General features: G+C 40.8%; 1 protein-coding gene across 8 annotated transcripts in view; it reads left to right on the top strand.

Moving 5' to 3' along the window:
• Positions 1-2438: 2438 nt before the first annotated feature.
• LINGO2 (leucine rich repeat and Ig domain containing 2) overlaps positions 2439-15759 on the top strand; it is a 1190714-nt gene continuing 1177393 nt past the window's right edge. For 6 of the 8 annotated variants that reach the window (XM_060301024.1, XM_060301022.1, XM_060301023.1 and 3 more), the window contains exon 1: positions 2439-3074. The gene's annotated coding sequence lies outside the window, so the exon portion shown is untranslated. Of the gene's footprint in view, positions 3075-3824; positions 3954-4417; positions 4519-15759 lie in introns of those variants that run through there. The other 2 variants (XM_060301020.1, XM_060301018.1) reach the window with 2 other exon arrangements.

The raw sequence follows: 15759 nt of genomic DNA, 5'->3' as shown, positions 1-15759 counted from the left end.
GGTGTCAGAATGTCAATAATATTATAACCACTGATTACCACTGCTGCCCATGCACCTTGTAAGCCAAAAACTCAAGGTAAGTGAAAAAGACTCTTTTAAAGAGAGCCATTAGTAGCAGAGAGCTGCTTGTGGGTCGACAGCAACCAGGAAAGGAATTTCAAGCCCAAATCTTTTTGGATAGGAGTCAGCTCTGAGTTCTGTATTTTCCTTCATCCAGCAAGTCTCTTGATTACAGTTCTATAATTCTTGCCTAATAGTCTGCCACAATATTTAATTTTTAATCCACAGGTTTATGTCATCAGAAATTATGTTAGACGGGAACTTCTGTTGGAAATAGTTCATTATAATTCTTATTGCCACTTCATTAACCGGGAACAGTTACTTATTAATTAGGAAGAAGAGTCACTACTCGAAGAAGCATTAAACTTTGTGGCAAGCAGATAGTGTACAGATTTATACCAGGTTCGAAAACACTGGGAACATTCTCCACCTGAAACTGTAAAAAGTCAGTGTCCGAAATACATCTTGGAATATTAAACCCACCAAGTCGCTCTTGGCAAACTAATACAGAAATGAAATGCCTCTTTATCCTTTAGCATCTCACCACCATATTCACTATTCGCGTCTCCTTCAAGCAGGCTCAGCGGTTTAGCTTCAAACTCTTCTTTAACTGCATCGGAAGGAAAGTCGGGGTGTCAGACCCGTTCACTCCGACTCCCTACGCGCGAGTCTGTGAGTAGCTTTGAGCACAAACGCTATTTAGAGGGAGGGTGTTGCGGTCCTCTGGCTCCAACGGGCAGCCTTGATCTTTCCATCATCCCCTAAAACCTACAGTCCCTCTCTGCTTCCTACAGAGTCGGCTCAAACCGAATCCAAAGCCTGTTCATCCCTGAAGTACAGATGAGCGCCCAATAGCTATTGGTCCGCAGATTCTGGGCGCAGCAACGCTCACCTTCGAATGCTCTGGATCGATTTTTGAGCGGTGAGTAGCACTGCTAGAGCTCCTATCTATACAACTTTCATCTTTTGCACCGAATCATCCTTTTGTTCCATTTTCGAGCCTTAGCAAATCCACATTCGGCGTTTAGGTACTGTCTTCCGGGCAAATTCCATCGCCTTTCAACTTGAAGCTGACTCCCAGAGCCAGTCAAGAGCCCCTGGTTCCAAGAGCTACCTGGATGGAGACCTTGGCCGAGCGTCGCGTCCAGCGCGGGAGCAAAGGAACCTCGCGCTTTCCCAATGCGGCTCAACTTTACGTTTTCTTTCGGCAGGTCCCAAGGTGTAGAGATTCGCGAGGACTGGGAGTGAAAACACCTGCAGCAGTCCACAGCCTGGCCAGTACTTGGGAAGGCAGAGTAACGCTCTGCAGGTGTAGCGACCTCGGAGTGCACAAAGGCGAACCAGGGTTAAAAAAAAAAAAAAAAGAGAAAAGTTTACTTTCGGTGAGCAATTACAGCAGCCCAGTCCGGGTAAGACAAACTCCCGCGGGTAGGCTCCTTCCTGGGGAGCTGTGAAAGAGCCTGGGGCGCTTCTGACAGCGAAGTCTCTCCGGCGTGGGGCTCCCTAGCTGCGCGTACCCAGGGATCCCTCCCGGCTGTCTCGGGAAGAAAAAGAAGTTGGGACAGGAGCTAGGCAGCGACTCGGGCAGCAACTGTGGGTACAAAACCTTGGAAATGGCTGCTAAAGGGGCTGGGTCTCCAGACTCCTAATCCCCCCCCTTTCTCCAGCTGAGCCGTTCACCTGCTACCGACCAGTTTACAATATAAGCGTAGACCCTAAATTGGCCCAGTTTCAAAGGCTAAGCGTCACGAATCCCTACAAAGTTCCTTCCAGAAAGATCTATGTGAGCTTCAGGAGCTCCTGGGGGAAATGCTACTTGAGGGAGTGGGCAGGAAAGGGGGGGATTAGAAGGGATTGTGTCCAGGAAACGATGTCTAGACTCCTCTATTCGAAGGACCTCGGGGAGTCTCAAGACTCCCTTGCAAACAGCTGCGGCCACTTCCAAGTCCCGTGTTAGAAGGGGCGGGGATGGCCCTGGAGGCTGGAGATGGGGACAGGGTTAATCTTTAGGCCAGCCACCTCGAACAGGGTGCTGGGAGAGTAACTGGCCTCAAGAAAAGAAACAGGGAGCCGAGATGCCAGGGAGGGCAGGGGCCCGGGAGGTGGCCGAACGGACTTGAGAGCTTGCTGGGAGAAACTGCCTGCCTGTAGCCCTCCGTTAACTAGGGAGGAGTGATTGATGCCTCCCTTCATTTGCATCCTTGGAACACCTGCCCCTCCTTGCTTCTCTCTACTTCTCGCTTGCCAGTGGCCTGGGGCCGCGGGCGCGGGGCTGGGCGTGCGTCTGTGGCTGGGCGCGCGCGCGCGCACGCGGGTCTCTGTGTGCGTGCGTGTAGCCCGCACGCCGAGCTCGGCCGCCGGGACCCAGCCGCCCGCCGCCTACCCGGCGTCCCACCTCCTCGCAGCCACCTACTCGCAGCGTCCTCACCCAGCACTCGCAGCCTGCCGCCAGCCCAGCCCAGCCCAGCCCAGCACGGCTACCGCTGCCTCCCCTCAAAGTTTCCTTAGAGCCGGGCTACCCGGAGAGATGGGTTTCTGAAGATGTGCTCTTCTTACAGCACCCTCCGCCGAGTCCCTACCTAATCCGAGCAGAGACTAGATTTTCCAAGTTAAGGGCAGAAAAGGTGGCGGCGGGGCTTTATTATCAAGAGAAAGAGAGAGGAGCGGCCACAACTGTGAATATCCGCTTCTTTCCTGCCAGATGCCGGGGAACTGACTGACGGGCCTGTGGGGTTAAAAAAGAAAATAAATAGAAAGCCAAGTTGACCGAGGAGGGGCTGGGAGGCTTCCGGATGCCGGAAAGGTTCTCCGGTTCTCCGTCCCCACAGGCGTGAAGATTTGGAGGCACCTCCAGTGCGAGGGCTTTTAAACCGCCAACCCTCTCCTGATCCCTCAGGAAGGAAAAGCCGGCCCAGCTGAGGCGGGGGAGTCAAGGAAAAGGCTCTGGACTTGTGTGCGTCGCGTCCTTGGCTTTGGATTTTAAGAACACGAGAGAGAATTAACCGCGTCGCAAGGTAAGGGGCTGGAAACCCGCCTGAATTGCCAGGAAGAAGAATAACTTAAAGTAGATGCCGGGGCTGGGGTGGGGAGGGTCGAGGCAAGCTGGTATGATCTCTGCCGGCGTCGCCACACGATTGCACAACCCGCGCGAATGGCTCGGGGTGGGCAGGTCTGGGGGTCGCCGGTACCCCCGGTGCGCAGGTGGGAGGCAGCCAGGCGAAGGGAGGGTCCTGACTTTTACACTCTGTGGAACCCTTTGGAAATAGGTATCGCGCCGGCTCGTCTGTCCAGGCTGATTTACAGCGTGGATGTGTGTACGTGCGTGTGTGTGTGTGTGTGTGTGTTTCTGGCGAGTTGTTTTTCCCCCATTGGCACCGCGGACCCACCCCGTCGTTGCCACAGCGCGCTGTGGGCACCGGCGAACGCCGCTAGGACGCGGTGGCAGGTGAGCCTGGCGCAGGTGGGCAGGTGTGTGCGGCGGCGGCGGCCTCCGGCCGGCTGACAGGGGAGCGCGCGAAGCTCCAGCCGCCGCCTGGCTGGCTCCCCGCAGCCGGCGTCGGAGCCCGGGCCCCGCGGGGCTGCTGCGGTTCCCTTCGCCTCCGCTAGAGGCTCCCAGCGGGCGCCGAGGTGCGGGTGGGTGTGGGGGCGCCGGGAGGCGGCGGGGCGAGCGCGGGGAGCGAGCGTGCCCGCGGGGTGGCGGAGTGGGCGCGGCAGGGGGAGGCGAGCCGGCCGGGGCGGGAGACCGGAGCCTGAGTCCCGGCGCGCCTCCTGGCTGCGCGCAGAGCTGCGGGGACGTGGGTCCGAATCCGGGCTGAGCTCCGGAAAGCTGTGCTCCTAGCCGGAGCCACTTCGGGAGGCGATCCTGGCCCGCGCCCTGAGGGCAGTCCCGGGAGGTCAGTCCTCGTTCTCTACTCTCCTTTCACCCCGGGTTCTCTTTGAATTCTCAGCCAGATACCTAGGATGGGAGGGAGTGGAGGGTGCGGGTATGTGCCGTTTATATCTAAAGGTGCCTTTCAGCCTTCCTCCGTAGCTCCGTGGGAGGTATATTCGAACTGTTTCCTAATTTTGCCCGCCTCCTCTAAATATCTGACTGCTTAAAGGGAAGTTTTCTGCAGAGACTGCCGGGTGGCTGGTCTCTGGCCCGGGCTGCTCCGAGGTGAGCAAGGGGACCCGCCGTGCTCTCCTGAGCCGCAGTGGACTGGAGTGCGCGCCTCGAGGGGTGGGGTGTGGTGGAGAAAGGAGTACCACACCCTCTTCTTTTCCTCCCCTTTCCTTTTCACCTGATGGTGAAGTCTCACCATCTAGCATTTTACCGATTTCCTTCCGCAAGAGATTGGCTGTGAGAACAGAGCAAAGCTGCTGATAGACTTGGAGAGAGCGAGAGAGAAGGTTGAGGAGGAAGTCAGGGCCAGAACATCAGGAGAGGAAGGAGGGTAAAGTTAAGCTTGTGTGTATGAGGTGAGTTGGGGGTCGGGGGTGCTGGGAAATGGCCTCGAAGTTCAGATTATTCGATGAAATCTGATTAGTTTCACATTTCACACTGTCTTTGACAAAATCCTTGATCAAGCCATTAACAAAAATCATTTCTACTAGCTACTGCCTTGAGCACGGTGAGCGCTGAGTATGTTTGATGATTGTGTCTTAGATAAAAAAAATGTGGGTATTGTGTGTGCTTGGCATGATGACACCATGTCTGTCAGGTAGCTGGCAATATATGTATTTTTCAGTGTGCTGTTTTGTGTTCGTGTATACCATATGTGGTCATTTTACACTCAGCTGTGCAATTTCAGAGTCCTCTAAAGGTGGTTCTTAACAAACCCGACCTGTGATGTTAAACCTCTTGAAGAATAATCCTGAAGGAAGACAAAAAATATGATGGAGCATGGAATATTCTAGGAATACTAAATAAAAGCAGAGAACCAGCATTTATGAAATACTGGGCCACTTACTGAAAGAGTGCACAATACTTTTCAAAAATGAGAAGCAGTGGTTAACATTTCAAAGAAGAATGTTCTTTAGCATACTATCATTATCATCCAGTAGTGCGCATTACCTCCAATACAGTTAGAGTGTGAGGCAGGACGGATGAAGCACTTCCTGCTGAAAATGCTTTGTGAGATACTGTCAGGTATTTTATCTTAAGAATTGAAATGAAATGGGTTGCCTATTGATGATAACTGAAGAAGTTTGGTTGCCATCTGTGTAGGGCATCTATTCTTTTTCATTAAGGTAAATATGTAAGTTAATATTATATAAGTGTAATTTAGTGAAAGTGGAACAGGCCAATTTACTCATGTTTTTCATTCCAGAATAACACATAACATGATCTCAAGGAGGATTTATATAAGGTTTGTCATTCACGTATTACATGGGTAGAGCTCTGTGTAGAAGGCAAGAATAAATATCTTGCTGAAATCTCAAAAAAGGATGGTTTATGTTCTTAAGATATACTGTATTAGAAATTTTATTATGTGACAAAATAATAGTTACTCATCTAAATATAGTTATCTGCATGTTCAGACACAAATTATTCATTTGTTGAATTGATTTAACGAAGGCAAATACATAATAAGGGCTCAATTTTCTTTCTGAAAGAAACCTCTGAAATCAGAGGAAGACCTGCTAGCATTAAGAATCTGTGTATGTGATATAAAAAAGATAATGTATTTCTTGACAATTAATTGAATCAACCTAGTGAGACTGGTTTGTAAGCTCAAGTTCAGTTTTAGAACTCCATCTCTAAAGATTTCTGTCTCTCTCATAAATGTGATTTTAAAAGAGACCACACATTGAAATGTTCCCGGAATGCTATGGACCTGGAAACTATTTGAGTCCTTTGAAACTTCACGTCAAGAATCAGAAGTGATAGGATGTTGTCACAAATTAATTGGCTTGATGCTTCAGGTAAAAACTGATTATTATCTGGCTCTGGTTGTCATCATGGTTGATTTCATTTGGTCTCTAGATATTCTGTGAAAGGACTCTAGGTGGAAATGTTTTCCTGTAGTACAAGGATAGGAGGTCACTATATGCAGAAAGGTTTGTCAATTACTGATTCTCCAATTTGGTTGCATTTTTATAAGGCAGGGTCCTAGATTAAAAAAAAAGTCAGTTTTCTGAATTTTCATGACTATTTCCCTATGTGTCATAGCCCTCAACTTCTGGGTACTACATTTATAATTTTGATGAGGAAATATGTCACCAAGCCCCTTTCCTTTACAGTTTAGGGGCTCTTTTGTTGCTAAGAACTTTAAGAACTATTTAATCACAAAAGATCATATTTGCTGAAAGAAAATCAGTGGAGCTTAAAAATATGTTTGATAAGGAAATGGAAGGATAGGAGAGACAGGTTAAATACCAGACAAAAGGTTTACTCATCTAACTGCATGTATCTCTGATTTCTTCTTTCAGCAATCATTTTTGTTATGTTTAAAAAAAATCCTTTTGCTATTATTCCCTCCCTCCCTCCTCCGTCCTTTCGTCCTCCTCTCCCTCCCTCCCGCCTTGCTTTCATTATTTCATCCTCTCTCTCCTTTGGTTAAAATATTTCATTAAGAAAGAAATCCATACCAATTTACAGTTATTTTGCAGTTATCGGTCCATACTTATTTTTTAAATGGGAAGTAGTCTTAAAATATTGATTTCTCCATTTATTTAATTTTTTTCACCAAAGAAACCCACTAGAATGTGGGGTGATTCTTCAGGGAGTACAAATCATCAGTTGATCATTATCTCTTATGTCTGGTTGCCTGTTGTGTCTGGTTGCCACTCCACTGGCTTCTGTTTCTGGGAAGCATACAAGCTTGGAGAGTAGTCACTGGAGGTAGATAGACTGCCTTGAAATATGGTGCATTTGTGCTCTGAGTGACTTACTTCCATGTAGTTAATACTCTCTCCATGTGCATAATAGCCAGCGTAATCAAGTCTGAAGTATTCACATTAAGCAAATAGTTGAGCCACACGTGTCAGTGTATACCTGTTCAGAAATTAGTAATCCAAACAATAAAGTCCTACTGTATAGCACAGGGAACTATATTCAATACCCTGTGATAAACCATAATGGAAAAGAATATAAAAAATAATGTATGCATATATATGTATGTATAACTGAATCACTTTGTTGTACAGCAGAAATTAACACATTGTAAATCAACTATACTCAAAAACAGGAAGAAAAAAGAAATTAGTTATCCATTTCAGGAAAGCCTTAACTCCATCTAAGTCTTTAGTAAATGTAACTATTTTTATTTGTGTCACTCAACAAATACAGTTGCTAAATGGTTCTTAAATGTCCCCAGAGAGAAAATCTAGTGTCCAAAAATCTCCTAAGGGAAACTAATTCAGTGCCACTGGGAGGCAGCATGAATAAGTAGAAGAAGCTCTGGACTTGGCATCAGAAGACTTGAATTCTACTTCTGTCTCTTATGACTAATGGTATTACTTTTGAAAAGCTGTCTTATTTCTCTAAGGCTCAGTGTTGAATTCAGTAAAATGGGGGAAATTTAATATTTGCCCACTCTATTTTTGTGTTTAAAATTTGACTACACGTAAGTTTAAGCTTTGGAATAAGAAAAACAGAACTTTCAGGTGCCAAGTAAATGTCAGACATTGTAACACTTGATATGGGGGTAAATGAAATAGTATCTTTAAAGAATATCTGTAAAACCTCCATAATGAAGCATGGTGAGAAGATTTTTTTTTCTGGAGGGCAGAAACAAGTGTTATGAAAGTAAAAATTAAATTACTATATACATATGTGAGATGATTTTCTCAAAGTTATCATTAATATGGCACAAAGTGTGTGATGCTTGCTGTGTGACACATAAAAGGATCTGGGTATTTGAGCTGTTTGTAAAGAGTTGTGATGGTAACGAAGAGGAAAAAGGAAAGAAGAGTAAAATATTTTATTTTATTTATTTATTTTGTGGTACGCGGGCCTCTCACTGTTGTGGCCTCTTCCGTTGCGGAGCACAGGGTCCGGACGCACAGGCGTCAGCGGGCATGGCTCCCGGGCCTAGCCGCTCCGCGGTGTGTGGGATCTTCCTGGGCCGGGGCACGATCCGTGTCCCCTGGATCGGCAGGCGGACTCTCAACCACTGCGCCACCAGGGAAGCCCAGTAAAATATATTTGAATAGCAAAGTTTAAATGGAGTCCCTGTTTTTCTGTTTGTTTTTAGCATTCTATATTTCTAAAGTTTTTCTTCTTGTGTATAATTAGTATGACATGAGTAGCGATCGTCTTTGGTTTCATTAGGTCAGTTACCCAATTTCTTGTTTTAAAATAATTAATTAATTTTTATTTTTAGCTGCGTTGGGTCTTTGTTGCTGTGCACGGGCTTTCTCTAGTTGCCGTGAGTGGGGGCTACTCTTTGCTGTGGTGCGCGGGCTTCTCATTGCGGTGACTTCTCTTGTTGCGAAGCACGGGCTCTAGGCACGGGGGCTTCAGTAGTTGTGGCACGTGGGCTCAGTAGTTGTGGCTTACAGGCTTAGTTGCTCTGCGGGATGTGGGATCATCCCAGACCAGGGCTTGAACCCGTGTCCTCTGCATTGGCAGGCGATTTTTAACCACTGTGCCACCAGGGAAGTCCTCAGTTACCCAATTTCTGTGAACACTTTAAAAATATTTAGCTTGTGAAATGTTAATTCAGTGGTTTAATTTGTGAAGCTGGACACAAAACCAAAACAGTATCTTAATTTTTACAATGAAGTTTGCCCAGAAATGCTGGTAGTCCATTTGTCCTATTTTATTTTAGTGATTTAAATGCTAGTTATATTATTTATAAGTTATTTTCGTCAGGTGAATTAGTAAGGAAGTAGATTGTAGATATTAAATGACTCATTGATTTGAATGAAAATTTAAAAGCCCCATTGAAATAATTATGTGCCCTTTTGATAAAATATGAGGCCTGCTAGGATTTGAGACCTGAATAAATTTTGTGGCTTTTCTAAATGTATTCACTAGTTAATGTTAAGAAGAGCCCATCTTTCCTGGTCATTAAGGATAAGTCAAATACCATTTCCTTCCTTTGAATTTTAGTGTCATTGTCAATAAAACTATGAATGTATTTTGCTAATAATATTAGTCTAAATGCACACCTAGGAACCTAGACTTGGAAACAAATTATGTTTTGCAAATATAATAGAACATAATATCAAATTATCTATAAAGAGAGACTTGTTGTCTTTACAAAAGTCATAACCAAATTTTAGTGTAACAGAAGGAAATGCAAAAATCTAAGATTCCCAGCACATTTCAATTTCTAGGTGTAGCACTAGAGAGTTTTTGAAATGGATTCTAAATTGGACTGCATAAGAGGATTTTGTGTCTCATACAATCTCATTCTATTATAATGTAACTATGGTTAGCTGCAAGATATCTATCTAGTAGCCAGCATGACGGGAAATAATTAGCATAAAAACTGTATTGCTCCTGGTGTACCAGGGGAGCCAACAACAGTGCCTTGTCATAAACGTTGATTTTGAAATGTTGGGCTTCATTTGTCAAAGGGAAAGAGCCTTTTTCTTCTTAAATATTTTTTTACTAGACGTTTCTGTAATAATATATATATGATTTTTATCCTAATATATTAAATAGATTATATATTTTAAGTATATACACATATACTTCATACACTATATTTATACTTTATATATACTATATTTTATTTATACACTATACTATATATGTAATCTATACTATCAATCTATCTGTATCTATAAATAAAGACTGCTAAAAGCAGTCCTTAGTCCATGGGAAGATATGTCCTTGACTGTCACCCATTGGTTACGCATATGATTATGGATTGCAGATGGTTTCTCTTTAAGATTTGCCTTCAATTTCGTTTGTAGATAAATGCCAGAACCCTAGCTTTGGTCTCAATTATTTCAATTCATACGAATTAACACTCAGATATTTACTGATGTAAAAGTGATTTTTGGTATGATAGTCAGGATATGATAATGTATGAGAATAGGTCCTTGTTCTTAATAATCTTGTGATCTTGTTAAAGAGAGAAGGCAAAAGTGGGTGGTAAGCTAACAGAAAAAAGAATAGTCTATCAACTATTTCAGAACTTCTTATTAAATATCTGTTGTTCACAAGACTATACAAAATAGCAATGCTAGAGTTGTGTCACCAGGCACTTCAGAATAGTGAGAAGTGAGAGAGGCATAGGAAGAATTCATAAGAATAGAGTGAAGTGAGAGCTGAATGGGAAGAATTCATAAAAGGGGAGTAAATTGGTCTGAGTGGAATATAAATGAACGATAAAAATATAACATCACTAATAATCGAAGCAATGCAAATTAATACAACAGTGAGATAGTCTAACTGATGAGTAGGGACACAGATGAAGCACTGATAGACTCCATTTTTTGATAATGGAGTGGGAAAATAAAGACTCATGACTCATGTATGTAATTGGAGACATTGTAAACTGGTTTACCTGCCTGGTGTGAAATTTAAATAAATATCATTTAAATACCTATTATATTATAAATGTTCATAATAGTTGGCTCCAAAGTTCCTCTTCTAGGAATTTATCCTCAGAACTGCTGTCATGAATCTGAAAAGATATATTATGTACATATAAGAAGAAATATATATAACCTGAATGGTTTCAAATCTCTTAAAGAAATTGTATTTATAGTTAAAATTTTCTTTGCCAGTGGAATAATATACAGCAATAAAAATGAATGAAATACTGATACATGCTACAAAAGGGATGAAACCTCAAAAACATTATGTTGCATGAAAGAAGCCAGGCACAAAAGACCACATTTATGCTTCCATTTATATAAAATGTCTAGAAAAGCAAATCTACAGAATTCGAAAGTGGATTGGTGTTTTCCTGGCACTGGAAGTGGGGATGGTAAGTGACTGCAGTTGGGCACAATGGATCTTTTGGGGTGATGCAACTGTTCCATAATTGGATTGTGGTGATCGTTGCACAGATCTGTAAATTTACTAAAAATCATTGAATTGTTCACATAAAATGGGTACCTTTAATGCTGTATAAATTATATCTCAATACAGCTGTTAAAAAATACATGTAATTCAAAACAAAACACCTCAGCCCCAGATGACCTCACTAATAAAATCTAAACATTTAAGGAAGGCGTAAAACTAATTCTACACAATCTTTTCCAGGAAATTGTAGAAAAGGGAACACTTCCCAACTTATTCTAAGAGGCCACCATTACACCGATACCAATATCATGAAAAGACACTATAAAAAAAGAAAACTACAGACTAGTATCCTTCATGAATATAAATACAAACAAAATTAACAAAACTTCAGCAAATATAAATCAGTTTATCAAAAGATAATACATATGACCGAGTTGGGTTCATCCCAGAAATGCAATGTTGGTTTAATATTAGAAAATCAATTAATATAGTGCACCATATTAACAGTAAAAAGAAGAAACACAGAATTATATGATCATCTCAGTATATGCCACAAAAAGTTTTTGAGAAAATCCAACACAAACTCTTCATAAAATCTCCTAGCAAATATTCTAGGAATATAAGGGATCTTCAACTTGATAAGAGAGCATCTGCAGTAAGCCTATGGCTGATACGATACTTAATGGTGAAAGAGCAAATGCTTTTCCACTAATCTTGGAAGCAAGGCAAGAATGTCTGCTCTCATTTCTACTCAACATTATGATGGAAATTCTAGGCACAAATTAAGGCAAGAAAAAGACTCCAAAAGGTGGACAGATTGTAAAGGAAGAAGCAAAACTGTTTAAATGCATATTTATTGAAGAATTGAAAAAACATCCAAATATCCCATAGGAATGTAGTTACGTAAGTTTTGAAATGCTCATACAATGAATTCTTCATTGCTTGTTTAATAGGAAGGTAGATGGAATGTTGCAGTTCTTTAAATATCATCATGGTAAGATCTTCCAGATACATTGTTAAGGACAAGATGTGGTTGTAGAACAATACTTAGTCTGTGGTAGACTGACTGATTCATTCAAGAGGTACTTTTTATATACCTCCTTTGTTTTAAGCACTGGGGTAAGCCATGGGTAATATACTGTCTGTAGGAAGGGGACAAATTAATCTTGCCTTTGAGAGACTTGCAGGCTAATATGGGAAATAACTTATAAGCGAGAGAAAGAAACTAAATATATAATGAGAATTTGTGTTACATGTATTTAGAAACTAAATAGAATGACATGGAGGGTTGGCAGAGGGACAGAAAAATTTCTCCAAGATGTGTCTGGTACCTAGTGAGCACTCAGTAGTAGAGAACTTTTAAAGTAATAGCCTAATCCATACCATTCTTCTTTCCTCCTTCACCTTATTTCCCTTCATATCCAAAAACTCATCTATCCATTGTCCGAGGAATACATACTTTGCTATCACAGTAATTACCCCTGTATCGTTACATTCTTTTCTCTCTTGGAATAATTTCCTTATCATCAACAGCATTTGTTGAGCACCTACTATGAACATATGCATTATCCTAAGTGCTGAGGACTCATCGTTGCTTAAGGCATATCCTTATTCATTTCTTTAATCTAATTGAAGCCCTTTTCTTCACATGAAAATTTAAATACTTTTTCATTTTTTCTCTGATTATAGAAGTAAAACATTCACATCATAAAAGCATTGAACCTTACAGAAGTACATAATTTACAAAGTGAAAGAGCTTCTTGGGGCTCCATTTTGCCCAAGGTTTTGACAAAGTAGGAAGCTTCCTTGCATAAGAAATGAGACAAGAGTAAGACTGGATTCTGTGTGGGTAAGAGGCAAGAGGATTAAGTGGTCAAGGACCAGAATAAGCTTGAGAACATGGATGTCAAATGGGAATTTTTCAGGCACAATGTTGTACAGTTAACCCTTGAGCAACACTTGGTTTGAACTGCATTGGTCCACTTATATGTGGATATTCTTCAGTAGTAAACACTGTAGTTCTGTACCATCCAAGGTTGGTTGAACCTACATCCACAGATGCAGAACTGAGGATACCAAGGATCCCTGGTTATGGAGGAACTGCTGATAAGGAGGGCTGATTGTAAGCTATGCAGGATTTTTAACTGCGCAGAGGATGGATGCTCCCAACCCCCTAGTTGTTGAAGGGTCAATGGTACTTTGTACAGTGGTCCTCCTTCTGATGGTCTTTAAAATCTGCAGCAAAGTCACACAAGTCTTAGTAACTTGAATGTGATTGGATTCCTGGTAGAGGCTGATGACAGAGCTTATTGTTGTGTCAGATTTGGGGCAGCAATGCAAATAAGCCACGATGTGTGGACAAGAGGGTACTAGCAGATATAAGCATCACAGACACTCCTCCATTGGACTTTTCCATGAGTGGCTTTAACAATCTAGTCCATTTTTTCATGTCTTGGATATATGCCTTCCAATACATCCCTTCCAAGTAGTTGTTTAACATATCCTTAAGCACTGGAGCTCATAGCAGATTATCTTGTGTCTCTGTATATGGCTTTAATTGATATTTTTCATTGCTTTTCATAAAACTCATTCTACTTAACTAAATTAGGTTGATGGCACTCCATCTCCCTTTTTTCTTAAAGAACTTTTTAATTGAGATTACTGGAGAGCATTCCAGAACATATGCATATATTAGTGTGCTTATTTCTGTAGATGCCAAAATTAGAAAGGAAGCATTTGTGGTTGGTTCTGTATTCAGGAGTCTCACAGGGTATTATATAAACTGTCAATAAAATGTAGTACATCTTTGGCAGAGAAACTATATAAAATCACCATAAAAATGAAGTGTATTTTATCAGTCATTATACTTGAAAATATGTATGAACAAGATTGATGAAATTAATGTGAAATATGAAATGAAATAAATTCTGCCTGTATTTGTAGGTGCTTATGGAGCCTAGAAAAATACTTAGGTCTGTTAAAAATGTTAGGACTGTTGAGAAGAGGTAGCTTGGACTGTCCTATTGGATATGGAGCTTCTGCTCCTGTTTGTCTATCTATAGGAGCACCTACTGTGGATTTTGTGGAGGGATTAGAGGAACAAAGATGAAAGCATTACTATATGGTTCAGTAAAGAAGATTCAATGATAGTGTTAATGTAAAATTCAAGGGAGGATGTGGAGTTTGATTCAATAGAAATTAGTGATGCAAAATGACAGCTTTAGAATACGGATGATAATCAGATGTTTTGTCACTAGTAACGGTAGAAAACCCTGGAGAAGTTATTTGCGTTTTGGGAGGTGCTCATCATCTATCTTTCCACTGAGCTCTCCTTGTGGGAGAAGAAAGCGTATCTAGATAGCAATTGTACTAATTGCTTTATAAGAATAAAGTGCTAATGAATTTAATTAATGATTCATACTAAGTTTTGAGATGTTGGAAACAATATTTAAAAGTAAAATAATCTAGTATTTACTGATAAAACCATTCCATTTTTTATATATCTACATGCCTTTGCATATTGGGATCCCTCCAACCAATATAGCCTTTTCAAGATTATCTGGACAAACTCCTATTCATCCTTTAAAACTAGTCTCATATCTTATTCTAGATAAACCATTCCAGAAGCCCTGGACAAAATGTAATCTATAAACTTTTACAAATTTATGTTATTATATGTATTTTTAAAATATATTATTACTTTTGTTCACTGCCCAGTGTATCTTTTCAAATCATGTGGTCCTTGAGGGTAAAAAATCATATTTGTCACTGTTTTTTAAAAATAATCTAGAATATAGTCAGTTCTTATTAAATATTTTTGGAATGAATTAAAATGTGATTTTTATAATACTTAGAAAGTTTTAATATATCCAAAACCATCATAAAGGAGATAGCATGCAATAATTAAAAGTTTAAAAGATTTGGTTTCAAATTCTGACTCTGCCATTGACTGCTAATTAATGCATCTCAAGCAATCTGTTAATCTCATGAAATGTTAGTTTCCGAAGGTAAAACAGGTGTAATGACACTTTTCTGCCTTGGACATCTTACGTGTAGTTTATAATAATAGAATAGATAAGGGGTGAAAATAAACTTGTATACTCAGTACTTATACAATTGATAGGTAATTCCTGTATTAAATATATATTTAAAACCACTGATAAAATAATCTCAAATGCAGTAATGTGTATCACCTTTATATAAAAGATGGAGGTTTTGTACAGAAAAGCAAAACCAAACTAATCAATTTGAAATTAATTTATTGCTATTGGATTTTTATTGTCCTTTTATTATATTATTTCCTCAAATTTTCATATCAAATGAATTTTATTTTATAGATTTTTGAAACAAGGGTAACAATACAGGTCAGATAATTGCAGTTTAAAACCTGGTTATAGATGGAGCAGTTGATAACTTGCATGTAGTCATTTAGACTTGGATTAGAGATTGTTGAACAACTCATTTGACTCCAAATAAGCACCGATTTTTATCCTCTCTTTAAATTACAGCCAGTTTATGTAGACTAATCAGTATTTTACTTTTTTTAGTTTGAATATTTGACCTCTTCAAACGCTTGTATCCTATTTTCTCCTATTTTGTTATGTGATACCTTCTAGATCACTGACAGAGATTTCAAAGAGCAACTAGTTACTGATTTAATGTTAGCCTGCTTCTGGGAGATCCACTATTAACATGTTCTGATAGTATAAGGGGTTATCACTCTATGCCTAAATCTAGTTTGTTGGGAATAAATTATGTTTTTCATCTCTGCCCAGCATTCCTATTTGGCC

Source organism: Globicephala melas, chromosome 6 (assembly GCF_963455315.2).
Source record: "Globicephala melas chromosome 6, mGloMel1.2, whole genome shotgun sequence".
NCBI classification, from domain to species: domain Eukaryota; kingdom Metazoa; phylum Chordata; class Mammalia; order Artiodactyla; family Delphinidae; genus Globicephala; species Globicephala melas.
The sequence above is the reverse complement of the archived record's forward strand: the minus strand, read 5'-3'. Positions and strand labels throughout refer to the sequence as shown.